This window comes from Podarcis filfolensis (genome assembly GCF_964270895.1).
Source record: "Podarcis filfolensis genome assembly, chromosome: 1".
NCBI lineage: Eukaryota > Metazoa > Chordata > Lepidosauria > Squamata > Lacertidae > Podarcis > Podarcis filfolensis.
This window is the reverse complement of record NC_139604.1, coordinates 57087057-57099594: the sequence shown is the minus strand read 5'-3', so window position 1 is coordinate 57099594 and position 12538 is coordinate 57087057. Positions and strand designations below refer to the sequence as shown.

Sequence of the window (12538 nt, the reverse complement as noted above, 5' to 3'; positions counted from 1 at the left end):
CTTGTCTTTTGTTGGTCTCTTTCTTAATTTCTTTCCTTTCTCATTGAGGAGTAGGTCTCTGGGGGATTCCAGCCCATAATTATCTCCATCTCCCCTCATCAGACCAGCCCCTTCCCCACAGTCCCACTCCCCGCAGTCATCAGTGTAATCCAAAAAATATTTAACAGCATATTTCAAAGTCCCTCCGGAGTTAAGAGCCTCCTCAGCTCCAGGCTCCCCCTGGCCCACTCCAAATTCAATCTTCGAAAACAGCGGCTTATGCTCCTGCAGGGCCTCGGATCTCTCCATTTGTATTACTTGAGGTGCAACTGCAACCTCCTCCATTATCATCTGCCCTTGCACTTGCCCAGTCGAACCAGTTTCCTGAGTTGGTCCCTGTATGATTTCTGTGTCAGTATTCCCTGTTTGTCCGCATTTACTGACTACAACAGTCATCAAATCCATCTTCTCATTCATCAAATCCACCTTTTCATGCAACTGCTCCAACAAAGCATTTGTCTTGCAAAGAGCAAGCACCAAAACTTCCTCCCAACACATTTTTATTCAAGGTCAAAAGACTGGTCCCACAATCTTAATCTCGCAGCTGTAAAGTCCCCAAGTAGACTGCAGCAACAATTTAGCAAGCTCCCTCTAGAGGAGACAATTTCTATTTGTGTCCATCTTTTTAAAGCATATCCAACAAAGGAAAGTTACTTTCATTTTTCAAATATTTTGTTTCTTTAGAATGCAAAAGGCAACATTGGAATCAGTTTGTTTCTCTTTTTTAGCTATCTGTCAAAATGTTCCATTCACAGTCAATGAACGTCTCTGACAATTTCTGTCTCTGACACCCCGTTCCCAGGTTTGAGACGGTGGAAACTTATCTCTCTTTACTCCCTCTCCTGCAGGCTTGAACAGTCAAAATCCCCCCCCCCTTTCTCCTGCTTCCAAGGGGGTTTTAGTGGTTATAAATGAAGGAAATTTCGACCTTTACGAACGACTTTCCAGGCTATTAGTTTACAAGGTTTTTGCTTCAGTCTATTTACAAAAAGCGGAAGGTGGACTTCCTGTTTTGAACCTTCCCGCTTCGGTGCCAAATTAGGGTGTTTCTTGATCCAATTTTCCGTTTCTACTCACGGGTACTTGTTTATAGAGTCCAATTGTCCACAGGGAAAAGTCAGCGCTCTCCGGCAATGGCTGTGCGGCTTCCCTCCGTGAAAGTAGCAATCAGTTTGCAGCACCGCGCCGCTCACCCCACTTCACTCCGGAGCCCCAAAATGGGGTTCCCTGCGGCAGGCTCCTGGTGCCCTGCCGAACCCCACATTCCCAGGCTTCCTCCACCTGGGATTTCTAGCGGGTCCCCACCTTCGCCGCGGCGGGAAGACCCAGTTTCCACGGAGCCAGTTCGTCCGGTCGGAGGAACTCCGCCATTCGCCGATGGCGCTAACCCGGAAGTCCTCCCGATCTGTATCAGGACTATAGTTGGGAGGAAGAGAACCCCATCTCTCCCACACAGTCATGTTCTCTAGCCTCAATTCCTTCTCTGACTCAAAGGAAGAATCAGAAGGAGGGGAGGCATCACCTAGGGAGGCATCATCCCCCATTCCAGGATTCACCCAACTCCTCATACTCAGAAGGCAACCCCGGACTTAAATGCAGTCTCCACTACTCCTGTGCCATAAGACAACTGCAGAGTCAGGCAATGGCCATTTAAGAAACAGACAGTTCCTTGGAGCAGGTGGGATTAATAGCAGATCCTAAGCAGTCAGCCTTCATAAGGTCTCTGTATGCTGCTGAGAACAACCATTCTCCCTGAGTGATTTCCAGCAAACCCTCGCCATGGTCTCCTGGCCTTCCCTATTCCTTCCAGTAAGTGCCACTGCCTTCCCTGGCAGCCTTCAGCCAAGCTAGGACAGGGCAAATGCTGCCGTCCTAATACGCTAAGACTAAGACACACACACCATGGCTGCTTTTTGATAGGAAAGAAAACTGAGGAGTCCTAATCACATTTTTAAATACTGCAGTGTGCTTAACGTAACATATAGTTTGGCTCTAATTCTTTATGACATGAGGATGTAGCATGGAGTGGGGAAGGAGCACTGCAGAATATACATCTGGAGGGTTAAGGCTTAGTGTAAAGAACAAGAACGAGGCCACAAGATTTCAGATAAAGTCACAAGATTTCAGATAAAACTAGGGAGATTTAGTTAAATCCACAATGGTACTAGATCTGGCATTCGCTGCAGAAGCACAATACATACAGAAGCTGAGCACAGCAGGAAGATACGGAAATTGGCTTATGCATATCCCATTAGATATAAGAGACACCATATGCAGCCCTTAGGTTAGCACACCAGCCCAAAGCTACTCATTCCTAAGGAAGGGAGATACAGTGCTACACTGTCAGTTCAAAGCAGCCAACAGCACCTGTAGTAAAGTTAGGTTTAGTTGGAAGCCATTCCTTGGTCAAGCAACAAGAGTGAGGCCTTGTGGGTAACCAGCTAGCCACAAGGATCATGGGATATAAGTTCTGTCCCTTTAACCTCAGACTAGCAGGCTCCCAGAGTGTGAGAGATTTACTGTGGGAAAGGAAACCCCTTGATTTAATGAAAGCTTTGACACATGGGTCCGAAGTTAAGTGCATTCCCTCAGTGATGTTATCTGGCCTTGATTGCCTGAGAATGTGAATCTACATAAGTTTCATGGAAAGGGAGGGACCCTTTGATTTGGGCTCTGGGTTCTTAATGAGTCCAGCTGCCAGGGGTTAGATTGATTAGTCCACAAGCTCGTCATTGGTGAATTCAAAAAATAATCAGGAGTTATGATTGGTTGTGGGGTTCCGACGCTACTTGGAAATTGGGGATAAAAGGCCTTGGAAATGGCTGAGAAGGCGCGCTCTGCAATCCGCAAATCGACTGGCTGCTGATGTTCCACCTAGTAGCCGTCCTTTCATCCTTTGTAATGGAGAATCGGAAAAGACTTTGAATGCGGACTTTGGAAGGACTCCAACTATTCTATCTATCTCTTAGTTGTGAGTATGTAAGTCAGTTAGATTCTACAATGTCTTTATTTTTCTTACTTGTAACTTGCCAAAGAAGTGCCTGCTATTTTAGCATGTTTTTCTGTTGTTCTTTTAAAATAAATTTTTAAAGAAGAAACTGTTTGGTTTATGTGCCTTTCCAAGGGAATAGCTAAATCCTAGCCTTGCGCTTGGTTACGCTCTACCGTAGAATTTCTGTCTGCAAGTCTGTGGATACAACTTGTAGAGTGGGGATAGCCAGTGATAACGGGTCACAGCCTACTCCCTGGGTTGTGGTTCTGGGTCCCCGGGAACAGAGGGAGTGGTGGCAGCCCTACCGGGTTTATTTGGTCTTGGTTCTGTAAAACGTAAACACGCCTACCAGCCCTGCTCAAGAAGCCTGGACTGGCCGGAGAGCAAAGACAGGTGAGGAAGGGGCAGGCGGCTGGAGGCGAAGGTTTACCACAGCACCTCATGAAGGGAAGGAACAGCAGAAGTGCCCTTGCTAGGACAAGGATGGAGCAAAGAGAGGCTGCTGCAAGATGGGTGAGCTGTGGGTTTGTGGTGACAGCATCTAGCAGGTGTGTGCTCACCTGTGGAATAGAACTGCTATCAATTCAGAGGTCCACTGACCTTGCTGTCACCTTGCCCCATCACAATCCCAACACACACAGTGCAGCTGCAACTCCTATTCCCAAGTTTTCATTTGGGTTTCCAGATGTCCTAGAATTAGTGCACTATTTCGTGTAGCTCAATGTTGTGAGTTCTTTTCTCCATTAGAATGGTCTCAGGTTGAGTTCTCAGCATCTCAAATCAAAAGAGCTCAAGTTGTATGAAGATGTCTGCCTAACACCCTGGAGAAACCAATACCAGAAATGATGAACCAGTGGTCTGACTCAGTGGTGTAGTGGGAGGGGCAGGAGGCCCCGGGACAGAATCTGAGTGGGGTACAAAGCAGGAGCCTGGCATGCGAGCCCCCTGGGCGAGCACAGAGGGTTTCTTTGCCGGCCAGCAGATGGATGGGCCCCGTGCGCTGGGCAGGGTGAAGAGCACACTCCACGCCCCGCCAGGCACTCGAGCCCCCATCTGTCAGCTGGTGGGCAGGCACTCACACACTTGATGGGGACAGAGCGTGGAGGGTGCTCTCCACCCTCTGTGCCCCCACCCTGCACAAAAGCGCCTGCTTGCCCGATGATGAGCTGGCCCTGGCCTGCTGGGCAGAAGCAGAGCCCAGAGGGTAAAGTGCACCCCCACCGCCCTGCTCCCACCCGGCATGTGAGTGCCCACCCGTGAGTGGCAGGGACTGGGGGAGCACAGAGGAAGTCCTCCACACTCGCCCCGTCCCCACCACTGAAGTGCAGCCATTCAAGCACCATGGGGTGATGGGGCATGGAACCCTCCGTGCCCTGCTCCCAGTCAGCCAGAAGCGGCAGCAGTGATGGGGTAGCATGCCCACGGAATGGAAGATGGCAGGATCCTGAAGGATGTGCTCTACGAGCAGCTGGTTTCAGGCGCCAGACCTGTTGGCAGACCAACTCTGCATTACAAAGGTGTCTACAAATGTGATCTGAAGGCTGGCAACATCAACTCTGCATTGTGGAAATCATTGCAGACAATCATAATGGTGCACCTATATTTTCATTATTGATTCGCAATGACAAAAACAATAGCAAACATCCATTCCCAAACCATATGTTCGGTTTTAAAATTACCAAAAAATGTGAATATAAAACTCATAAAATGACATGTCCACCTTGCAATTTGTCTGCCATGAGCAGCAGTTGAGTGAGAGATGTAGAGTACACATGTATATGTATGTGTGAAAGAGAACATGGCCATTATGTGAGGGGGAGTTTGTTGAATAGGTGCATGTGGAAGGAAGATCAGGTGGTATTTGTGTATCCATGAGAGGAGAAAGAATATTGTGGCAGCAAGATGTGAGAATGTGTGAAATACAGCTTATGGTGTGGGTGGATGAGCATACATTGAGGGGAGAGGAGGGAAAAGTATATAAATGACACCTTTGTACAATATAATCTAACTCCCTTGAGTTGGTGGGCTCTCCTCCTTCAGTCAAGAACCTAGAGATTCTGAAGAAAGAAGCAGTCAGAGCCAGAAATATGCTAAACCTTCAACTCAATCACCATCTTCAAAATAAACAAGAGTGATTTGTGACACCTTAGGTTTTAACACATTTATTATGGCATAAGATTCCATGGACCAGAGTCAACTTCATCAGATGCATGAGGTTTTATCCTAAGCTGTCAGGTACGTATATAGAAAAAAATGTAAACAGTTAGGTCAGAGGGAAATGAAATGCAAAAAAAGGCTATGACAATTACATTAAAGCTTAAAGGTATGTAAAATAAGTACAGTGATCATTGACAAAGCAGTGCTGATGATAATGCAAACAACCTGTCATTGATAAGTTAACATGTGTAATGGAATAAAAATGGTCAAAGCCTATACTTTTTACATTTCATTTCCCAATGACCTCATTATAGATTTTTTTTCTCTACAACCGTGTGTTGTTGTTGTTGTTGTTGTTGTTGTTGTTGTTGTTGTTTGGTTGTTTAGTCGTGTCTGACTCTTCGTGACCCCATGGACCAGAGCACGCCAGGCATTCCTGTCTTCCACTGCCTCCCGCAGTTTGGTCAAACTCATGCTGGTAGCTTCGAGAACACTGTCCAATCATCTCGTCCTCTGTCGTCCCCTTGTCCTTGTGCCCTCCATCTTTCCCAACATCACCTGACAACTTATCACTTCAAACATTTGATGAGGCAGACTCTTGTTTTGCTCAAGTGTCTGAAAATTGTTACAGTTTCAGCACACAATGTATGCACACACCCAGGCCCAGTCGGGGTTCCCCTTCATTGGGACAGTTTTTGGGTGCAATGGATGACTGCATGCAAACTCAACTTTTTATTTAAAAAAGGGACTTTGATAATGAGTAAGGACCAATAGAACATAGACAGGATGACTGATACAGTGAACTTTCCCCCAAATATAAACAAGCACTATCTTTACAAATATATAGGTTTCATTCAGAATGCAGCATAGCAAGTTTTTGTCTCACAGGCTTTCCTTCCTCTTCTTTCCTTCTTTGTGCACAAGGGGAAGAGAATTAAAGCTTCTGTTTGAGGTTTGGAACAGAAGTAGGGAACGGGTTGTTTCCAAATAATAACTGGAAGCTGTCAATCTCCTCCTCTTGCGGGTGGAGGAAAGGGGGGTGTGTGACATGTGAGCATGAGGCTTACCACAACACATTATCAGAGTGTGGCCACTTCTTTCATGCAAACCAACCAGGAAATGGAGCAGAGACAAATCAGTGACAGGAGAAAAATTGAGAGTTACAAATAGAATCAGATGCTAATGCTAAATGCCTGTGAGTCCTGGAAGACCTGCTCCCTGCCTTGCAGGCCTTTTCCCACCTTTTCCCAGAGGGAGGGGCTTTAACTCACTACAGGTACAGAAACTGACGCTGATGAACAGACTCTTGGGCTGGGGGATTTTGTTGGGGGGACCTGTTGATGTTGGTTTTTTGAATCTTTATTTTAGATATTGCGGTTTATGTGGCAATTTTCAGTTTGGTTGTGTATTTTTAATGTTTTATTTATTGTTTCTAACTATTTTTGTTATGTTGTAGTTATGTATTTTTTTCATGTTGCAAGTTGCCTTGAGCATGGTTTGAACTGCAGAAAGGTGGTATACAAATAGAATTATGTTTGTAAGCATAGAGGCGTAGGTGGAGGCAGGCTTCAGCATGCATATCCCTATGTGGTTGAGGAACCATTCTCACAAGTATCTGCTGTGCTTGTGGTTCCTTCCCCTGCTCAGTTGCTATGGCTGTGTGCATCAAACTGTGCAGCAGTCCTGAGGAACTGTTCATGAGAGGGAGCTGAGCAGGGGAGCAGCTGGGTATAATATTTCTCTGCCCAAAACAGCAGAATAATAGTACCAGCAATTATCTGACCAGACACTGTATATATGCAGCCAAGGCTGATGCACACATTCGTAGCTGGATAAGGGCCAAAGGGAAGAAGTGAGACCTGTATGACCCCTTGTGTACTTTGCATACTACTCCACTAACAGACCATAGAAAGCCAAACCAAAGTGTCCAAACCACTGCTCCACTGTGGTGCCAACAATTACACAAAGCTAGAGAGTGACAGCATGCTAGAGACATCTGTGGTTTTAAGTGATTTGCTCTCCTGATGCATTTGCCATTTCCACCCACAGATCAGACATTAAGCTGAATGTGACATATTTAAGGCATAACAAACCGACAGCTCTGTCAACCCTGTGGTGGCTGGACCACCTGCTAACTAGAAATGGCCAGCCGTATTATTTTGATGCAGCAATAAGAGGGTTGTATAACATGTAAATACGATCAGACCAGTCCATGAATATCCCTTTACTTAATCATTTATTAGGACTCCCCTTTTCAGAAAATGGAAAAATAGCCCTACCACCCACAAAATAATTCAAACTGTTGATTGCAAAGTGCTGGCAAAACTGCCCTGGAGTTTTAAAAATAACTTCCTATACTCCACCTTAATACCGTTATGCCATCCAGCCACTGTAAGTAGAGCCAAACTGGGCAAGTTGGAGCCATGATTCACATATCTGCCTCATTCACATATAAAGAGGGGTGTACATAAGGTCTTGCTCTAACTTTAACATACTTTAAGGAGAGAGCTACACTCTGGCTTCCCAACACTCTGTAGTCAGTTCCTTCAGCCGCTCTTCTCTAATTGTAGAAGTGAGCTAGGAACAGAGAATAGTGGCTTTGGGAAGTTGTAAGAAGGAAAAGATTCAGCACCCCTCACCCATGCAGTCCTTTCACTGTTTTTATTTGTTTGACTAGAATAGTTTTATGAAGTTTTATAATGCTAATTATGCAAAGCCCGATGAAGGATGGGACGAGTAATAAGGAAGGGCAGAGAAAAACTGTAGCTGAAATAAAGGGGGAGGATAATTTCAATCCAGTGATCATTTCTGTAAGTTAATAGTAAGCAACTACATGAGGTTAGTACTGGAGATAAAGAAGTCACCTAAGAGTCCAAATGGATAGGTAGATGTCCAGCTGTTTCCCCCGTCAGTTTCACATGCTAACACTAAACCATAAGCCATAAGGTACACAAGGTGTATACTAGCTGATGAATGCAGCCAGAGTCTGCTTCGCTCCTTCCTTCATGCAAAGTGCAAGCAAACTGTGAAGGGGTTAGCTTAGTGCAATGTCTGAACCTCAAATTTATTATTTATTGTTTATATATTGAATTTATATATGAAAGCTGCACCCAAAGAAAACTCAATTGCTAGCCATTGTGGAACTGGATAGGAGGACCATAGGAAGCTGCATTATAAACAAAGCAGACCATCAGTCCATTTAGCTGAGCACCACTAACACTTATTGGCAGCAGCTTTCCAGGGTTCCAGGCAATAGTCTTTCCCAGCCCTACTTGTAGAAACCAGGGGTTGAAACTGGGACCTTCTGCATGAAAAACATGTCCTCTGCTGTCGTTGTTGTACTTCTCTTTGTCAGGATGTACTTTATGAAAAACAATAATTTCAAAACTGTGTCCACTTCTACAACCTGTTGGAGATTTGGAGATATGGAGATTTGTTTTAACATAGTCTTGATAAACTGGAAATGTATGATTATAGTTTGTTTATTTATTTAACAACAAGCCCCTGGATCTCATTTTTTACAAAAGGAATGTACATTCTGTGCCCCCTGCCCTCCACATTACAAGCTTGCCAGATAAGACACGTTTATGGCTGAACCTCCAATCTTTATCAGCCTGACTACAAGTATTCCAGATGGCATGCACTTAGCATGCCCGATTCAAGCGGAAACCAGCAATTATAACATGTATAAAACATCATCAATCTTCAGGCTGCTATTTTAAAGCCTATGAATAGAGCTCTTTCTGTCTCAGAACGTGCATCTTCACAATCTGGAGATTGTTCTTCCTTGGAGGATGTGATGTCATCCTTAGAAAATGTCTTCAGCTTTCTAGCCTATAGCTGATCAAAAAAAATGAGCTTCTCTTTCAGAATCTTGGGCATCATCTCTGAAGGAATGTCACTGTGAAATTAGGTGGTGTGCTTTCTCAAATCAATTTCTTGCTCTGGTTGCCCATGGCCATGACCATAGAGGAAGGATGAATCTAAGTATCAGGAATGATTGTTCTCCTGATGTGAATGGAAAATGGAAGACTGAAACAGCTACAAAACAAAATGTCAGTGTCTTTACAATATGAGTGAAAAAAATATGGGCTGGCTCATATATTACTGCTGGAGCTTCCTTTGTGGGGAAATCCTGGACTGGGAATACCTATTTCTAAAGTGGTATGTCCAAAGACATATGCCCAGAAGACCTAAAGAGGGAGGAGAATGGCAGGGTAGGAGGCAGCCTCTACCAACAGTATACTTGCAGAATACTTAAAGGAAGAAAGCAGGAGAAGAGAACAAATGCCTGCCACTCCATCAGTGATGGGCCTGGGGAGAAAGGTTAATAGTGCTGGTGGAGCAGAAAGTGAGCATAGCTTGTTTCCCACTTAATTAACACTAGGAGCCACCAGGTAAGATGACACTAGGTAAGCTATTAACATACATCCTAAGAGTCTTGAGTTGCAGCATCACATTCTCCAGATCTACTCAAATGTCTCCTCCACCCACGATCACTTCAGAGGCAAAGGGAGGCTGAACCCTCCTTTCACCTCCACAACTGAGAGAGGAGAGTTGGGTTCACAGACAGTATTCTACTTTGGCACAGCTCAGTGCCCTCCTCTCAACACTTGCTTCAAGGTCAGGATGGTGGTTTCAGGCCTTTTACACATGAACTATGGAGGTGCTATTTGGCTCAGGAAAAGTTTTATCTGAGCCCCTGTCCAACAATTTACCTATTGTGGGTAAAAGGAATGAGAATCATTATTTGGCCCCCTTCCTTTCCCTCTCAATTCCTTTTCGGTTCCTACTTGTATGGATTGTATAAGGAAAATTTGAAAACTCAAATTCAAGCCACAGGCCTCTTTACGTTTCTTACTTCCTTTTCAGAACTGAGAATAAGCATAAATGGAGACTGAAAAACGTCACTCACTGAAGTATAGCCCTGGTGATTTTAGTATTTCATTATCCTCTTACAATTTTGTACTCATTGGTGATGGCTGAGGTAAGGTATTTTAGAGGTTCTATCTAATTCCTGAAAAAACGAGAGTGCCTTCCTTGTCTATGACTGATCCTTCTGTCTAATTCCTGTCAAGTTCAAATTAAACTGAAAATACACCAGATGGCACTAAGCAACAAGCATTTTAAAATCCATCTTCTGTAAGAAGACGTCCCCAGACTTGCACACCCACCAATAATGCCTTGACTAACCTCCTCTGCAAATTACACAAGCTGAACAGAGTGCTATACTATCAATACCCTCAGCATATTTTTCAGAAATAACATAGATAAACATTCCCAGCAAGTGCACTTAATAGATCTGTTTGCCAATGGTGTTGCCTAAATTCTCAGCTGTGCTTGTGAGGAACCTTTTTTCAAAAAAGAAGGGAAACAAACTATCTGGAGCTCTGGTTCCCTACCCCCTTCTTAAAGAACATACAAAGAATGCAGCAAGAGGTGGTGTGGGTAAAAGCGACACCCACCCACCCCGCTAAAACATTAGCAGCAAACCACTGCCAACAACTCTCAGAGAACTAGTCAGAACATGCTTGTTAACTCCCAAAGCCACCTGAGAAAGGAAAAATAAGCACATGGAGAGTAGTAATGCTTAAACTGAGTTCAAATCCAAGAGAGATGATGATTCAGGGAATGTGGCAATTATAAAAAGAATGACTTTATCTTCAGTAGAATTAGGATTGAGTCCAGAATTCGGTATTACTAAAAGTCTAATGATAATCAAACTCACTCTGTACTGTTGTATGTTTTTAAAATGGCAACCTGTAACATAGTCTTCCTGGAATAAGCATCCTACATAAAACTATTCCATCTGGAAACAATTCTCAAATAATATAACTTTAATGTATGTCAATAATGTGTTTATATAATATATAAACCAAGAGACTGAAATATATCTCAGCTGCAGATAATATCCTTCTAAAGAAAACGTATGACTCCATTAGAGAAGAAACTCCTCTTGCCTGAGGAACATGAAATGATATAATCTGACTTCTTCTCTGTGTTAAGTTTCTCTGTTCTTTTTTTTCTTTCTTTCTTTTTTTGCTGCACCAGCTGCAGCCAGCCAATCCTTGAAGGGGCTTGCAAAATCTTTGGAACGTCTACAATTAGTCCTGTTGGGACTTCAGAGTGCCCCATCACCTGATGTCATAGTGAAGTCAAGGGACTGACAGGTGGACGAACCCACCACCTGCTAAATTTGGCCTGTGAGGGCTATAGGTAGTAAAAAATCTGGCCCGCCAGCCAGATCCAGTTCACCACCTCTGCAGTAGACCTGCAACAAAGGAACACAACTCCCTTCATTCCTGACCATTGGCCATGTTTGGTGGTGAAAAGAGCTGAAACAACAACATCTGGAGGGCCACAGTTTCCTCACCCTGATTTAAACTATGAATGTAATCGAAGCTACCAGCTACCAGCATGAATTTGATCAAACTGTAGGAGGCAGTGAAAGACAGGAGTGCCTGGCGTGCTCTGGTCCATGGGATCACAAAGAGTCAGACACGACTAAACGACACAACAATTGACTACATCCTTTGTAGACCATTCCTGCAGATTTCTGTTGTTGTAGACATGAACCAACTCTCGTGCAAAGTTTTCCATTTATAGGTGATAACATTATGTTACTTCCAACTTGAATTTACTTGAGTACATTCCTTACAATTTACGCCTCCAAAATTCCATACAATTACAGTAAGCTCCAACGCATCACAGTAACTTTATATCTGAACTTAAATCTTCAATTGCTGTTCTCTTAAACATAAACTAAGGTAAGCTTCCAGATAAAAGCAATTTTGTGTGATATCAATGCTAAAATCCTCACAAAGAGGTTAATGGGGGGCAATATTAGACAATATACTTTATAGGTATGAGATACTATGTAGAGTTGTTTCCTATGCACACAGCACAATTATATGCCTGTTTGTTCATAAATAAGCAACACAAAATTCAAAAGGATTTACTCTGAATTGCACTGTGCACTGGATAGCAGCCTTATGATTCAATCCTAGCTATGTCTACTCAGAAGTAAGTCCTACTGAATTCAATAAGACTTACTCCTAGATAAGTGGGGTCAGGATTGCAGCTGTAAATCATTAGACTGGGGAAATTATTATGAAATCAGTTACATTCTTTTCATGCTGGATTCTAGCTTAGTGAAACAAGCTTCTACTTCTAGGTGCATACTGCCACAAGGCAACATTTCTTAACATCAAAGAACTTGAAAATATCTCAATGGTAATCTATTATTACATGACATGTTCTGAAGAAGGACATCCATGCTATTGCCAGCACATGCCACTTCCCAGTTACAACTGTTTCTACAACATACCTTCATTGACAACATCAATCCAT

General features: G+C 43.7%; 1 protein-coding gene across 14 annotated transcripts in view; it reads right to left on the bottom strand.

The window, feature by feature from the left end:
- Positions 1-12538, bottom strand: part of DAGLA (diacylglycerol lipase alpha) — a 91468-nt gene that overhangs the window by 41951 nt on the left and 36979 nt on the right. Inside the window, exon 1 of one of the 14 annotated variants that reach the window (XM_083580586.1) lies at positions 3592-3847. The exons of the other annotated variants lie outside the window; for them this stretch is intronic. The gene's annotated coding sequence lies outside the window, so the exon portion shown is untranslated. Of the gene's footprint in view, positions 1-3591; positions 3848-12538 lie in introns of those variants that run through there. 14 annotated transcript variants of the gene reach the window in all.